The following is a 4,617-nucleotide window of genomic DNA, read 5'->3' on the forward strand; positions in this document are numbered from 1 at the left end:
TTCATTTTCAGAGGTTTCGTCACCATACTAAGTGACATCTTCAGTGAGCCTCTGGATGAAGCACTGCTGATGCATCCTGCTTTCTATTTATAGGTTTGTGTTTCTTTGGGTTGGCGATGTCATTTCCAGTAGAGAAACAACACTCATGTAGTTCAGTATTTGGTCCATGATCAAATCATCTTACACCCTCAAACAAAGCTGTATTAGAGCATTATTTGAATGCGCCACCACACACTGCAGCACAGAGGAACTATGAAGAGCAAAGGAAAGTCACCAATACAGTGTATTCAAAAAGAATGGGTACCCAATGAATACACTCCGCCGACTTTTCAGCAACAAAGTAAAACAAGCAGACAAAACATTTCCAGAAATCCTAGCCACTCTTCCCTACATCAGACATCTCAGAAATGACTGCCTGACTGCCAGACTACTCAGACCTCTTGGCATCCTGGTAACCCACAAACCCCCCAACACACTAAAACAGCAGCTAATGAACTTGAAAGATCTATACAGACAAGCAAAACTAATGTAATTTACAAAATACAGTGCGAAACCTGAAACAAACACTACATTGGACAAAGAGGCAAAAAACTAGCCACCAGGATACATGAACATCAACTAGCCACAAAGCGACATGACCCTCTCTCACTAGTATCCTTACATACAGAGAAGGATGGACACTACTTTAACTGGGACAACACATCCAGCCTAGGACAAGCCAAACAGAGATACGCGCGAGAATTCCGAGAAGCATGGCATTCCAACCGGAACTCTATCAACAAAAACATTGACTTAATCCCCATTTACCACCCCTGAGAAAAAGAATGGGAAATGACATCACCAACCCAAAAAAACCTAAACATATAAATAGAAAGCAGGAATCATCAGCAGTGCTTCATCCAGAGGCTTATTGAAGATGTTATCTAATATAGTGATGAAACATCTGAAAATGAACGTTCCAGCTCAGCGAGCAAACCTACATCTTTTAGAGATGATAAGATGTTTTTGTTGACTATTAGATTATGAAGAGACATGGACAGGGTGGATAGGAAGCAGCTGTTCCCCTTAGTTCAAGAGCCAATGGCAAGGGAGTCTCAGTTTACAATGAAAGGTGGGGGATCTAGAGAGGGAATTGTGTAAAAGTCATTTTACCCAGAAGGTGATTTGGGGGGGGGGGGGGTCTGGAATGCATTGCCTGGGAGGGTAGTTGCGGTGGGAAACCTCATGAGCTTCATAAAGGTTTTAAACTTTTAAAAACTAACACTCGAAGTCTCATAGCATTGAAGGCAATGGGCACCGTGCTAGAGAATGGAACTAGTATAAATGTGGACTCGATAGGCTGAAGGACCTGGTCTGTGGTGAATGATTATATGACTGAATTTGACAGCAGCTATCCTCAATTCAGTAGCCGCAGTCAGTTGGTTTTGGTTGGGTTCTTGCTAGTGTTAGTGTTTTTTTTAAAAAAGTTATTCAGTGTTGGTTTCCATCCATTCAGGGAGGGGTGAGGTCAGGTTTGTATGTTATTGGAAGTCTGAGTACAACAGTTTTTCTCAGCTCTGTGAAAAACTACAACTTTAGACAAATCCAAACGTTGTTACTGGCCAATTTTGTTTTCAACTCATTGTCATCTGGTACAGCTAATCTCACAAAAGTAGCAAATCCAATTAACTAATAATTAAACTATTCCACTTTTCCTTCCAGTTTTTAAAGAAATTCTACAAATTCCTACTCTTCGGCTGATATTTTTAAATAAAATGTGTAGTCCTTAGTATTATGTAGATATGGGTGCACTGTACCTTTAAGAGAGTTAAAAGCTAGCAGTGACAGCACCATGTTCTCAATAAGACACAGTGTAATGGTTCAGAACAGATAGTACTGGCCAAGTTGCTATCAAACAAAAAAAAATTCGAATTCAGCCAGTTTAAATTATACCCCAAAAGTACCAAATTCCAATCAAGTTCGAATTGAACACATTGATAATCTTAAAAGCCAATGCCACAATCCGATGCTTTGGGGTATAAGACCAGGGAAAATTGAACAGTTGGGAGGAGAACTGCCAAGCCAACAACATCTGCACACTGCCCAGAGAATAGCTCTTTTAAAGGTACTTGTATCAATCAGTAACCTATGAAGCAGAATCCCCAAGACGACGACGACGACAACAGGAATTCAGAGAAAAATCCGACAAGTGATTTTGTTTTGTAAATCTTAATCAGGAGTTTTAATCAGACTAATATTGCAGAGGGGAAAGTAAAAGTTAGGTTGAGGAAGGAGTTGTAAATAATTGTTAGTTAATTATTCTGTTATATTTTAAGAAATAAAGTTGTTAATTTTTAATTTAAAAAGTTCTTGGCCTCTTGAATTTTCACAGATTACTGCATAGGAGAAATCTTTTCTGTGTTGTTGGGTTAAACTGAGCAGGAGGTTTAACCCTGTGTCAGAACATAAATCAAGATGGGAGCATAATTTCTATGGACCTGATTGTCTACAATAAATAGTATGGGGAGGAAGGTCGAAACTGTGTTTAAATGTGTTTCTTTCTCACACCCTTATGTAATGAACTTACATTCCATTGTTTAAGAACTCATGAATATGTTTGAATGGCTAACTGCTGCTTTAGATGTCTAATCAAAAGTATAAATGAGACATATGATCTATCCAGCAGGTTTCGGTTTGAGATCTGACTTGTCCAATTGTACCATCTCGCGAAATCAACACCTCAATTAGGCTAATCCAAGAAGGTTTAATCATAGCCTGCTTCCCCATTCCAGCCTCCATAGTCTAGAACAGAAATAAATTGCTGGAGGAACTCAATATGTCTGGCAGCATCTGAGAGAGAGAAAAAGTTAACCCTTTTATGTTCAATGTCCATTCTTCAGAATGGATAGTAGCAAGAAAAAGATGGTCTATAAGCTGACGGAAGGGTATGTGTGCACACATTGGGAAGGATGGTGATAAAGAGAGTGGGTAGGCAGAGATATCGATCTTCTGGCATCTGCATACTATAGGCTCGCCCCACTTTCCTTGGAATGATCAGTCATCTTGCTGGATGACCTTTGCCTGTTGGTCAAGCAGCCTTTTTCCATTGGCAACATATTTATCAGCTGAAGAAAATTATGAAATGCAATAAAAAGTTCAACCTCTATGACTTTTGTCCCTCCCCGATTTTTCTAAGTGTACTGGCAACTTCAGGACAACTCCAGAAAGTCATTACCTGTGGAGGGGTGTTTGGAAGCGATCACTAACCTTCACATATAAATACAGAGAATGGTGAAAATACTCGGCAGGGGGAAGGGAGAACTTTCATTACTAACTTGAAAAGTCACTGATCTGGAAACATTTACGCCTTCTCTCTACATTACGACTGCTCGGTCCCTTGAGAATTTACAGCATTTTCTGTTTTCCTTTCAGTCTCCCAGCGTCCACAGTATTTTGCTCTCGTACTAAGTGTGGTCATACTCTGATGAACTTTCTGCAAGCAATTTTCAAGTGTTAATCCATGTGTCTTAAAAATCACGGCCAGTTGCGGGGAAATAAATTTACTCCAGCGGATTCATTTTTGTCTTAGGTTCAGCACTAAAGCCAAAAAAAAGTTGTAGATTTTGCTCACTTCCAACAGGCTTAGACTAACAGCCTCAAGTTTAGAGCAACATTGTCTTGAAGGTGTGGCATGGGAAATAAATGGTGAGTGCTCCAACAATGGGGGTGAAACGTCTGGATTTTGAAAGTACACAACTGTCAATGTATAAAAGTGTTTATTTTATTTAAAAGTGGATTACCACTATCCACAAACCAATGCAGTATCATTCCAATAAAACAGCATTGCAATCTGCTGTGGCCCTCATTATAGTTCACAAATAAGATAGGTCCACAGTATAACCTGGGTGAATACATAATACTCTTTAACATAGAGGGGCCACTCAATCATCGTTATCTCAGTGAGAGACACCCCCGCAGGTTATCATGCATTGATGTGCAAACAGAGGGAAGATAGCTGATTAAACATGCTCATAACAATCAAATCCTACACTGGTAGAGGCCGGATGCAAGCATTATGAACAAAAATAGAGGAAATGGCAGGCTTAGGACTAATACTGAATATTTATCATTCGGAAAGCCCACTCTTATCAAACTCACCCCAATTCTGGCTCTTGCTTTCATTCACCTCGGGCTATGCTACAAGATAAAAGGGAATCATGTGACAGCAAGTGGGTGAGGCACATGATCTAATTGTTGCATGTCAGGTGAAACATTTTTATGAATGCCTTTGGGTGGCTAATTCTTTTTGAGCATCTCAATAGGGTTTTGCATGAACAAAGTAATCTTAAAACATGTCCATGAGTAACATTGCTTTGTTACATTATCCTGTTCATTCATAAAACCTATTAACTTAAGACACTCTTTTCAAAATATAATGCTATAACTCCAATATTTTGTTTATTTACATGAAGGGCAAACATTCCTTTCAAAAAGAAAGGAAGTGTCAAGAAGAAAAATATCACTAAACATTGTTAGACAAGGTACGCGGTTGCTTTCTCTCACTTAATGAAAAGCGAACATATATATTTGGCAAAGAACTTCACAAAAACAACATCGAGTCACTGTCCTGAGTAACAG

At 39.2% G+C, this 4,617-nt stretch overlaps 1 protein-coding gene across 1 annotated transcript in view; it reads right to left on the reverse strand.

Moving 5' to 3' along the window:
• Positions 1 to 3,738: 3,738 nt before the first annotated feature.
• tspan5a (tetraspanin 5a) overlaps positions 3,739 to 4,617 on the reverse strand; it is a 101,998-nt gene continuing 101,119 nt past the window's right edge. The window contains exon 8 of the mRNA XM_060851771.1: positions 3,739 to 4,617. This exon is cut by the window's right edge and continues 812 nt beyond it. The gene's annotated coding sequence lies outside the window, so the exon portion shown is untranslated.

The sequence above is a fragment of the Hemiscyllium ocellatum genome, chromosome 36 (assembly GCF_020745735.1).
Source record: "Hemiscyllium ocellatum isolate sHemOce1 chromosome 36, sHemOce1.pat.X.cur, whole genome shotgun sequence".
Taxonomy (NCBI): Eukaryota; Metazoa; Chordata; class Chondrichthyes; order Orectolobiformes; family Hemiscylliidae; genus Hemiscyllium; species Hemiscyllium ocellatum.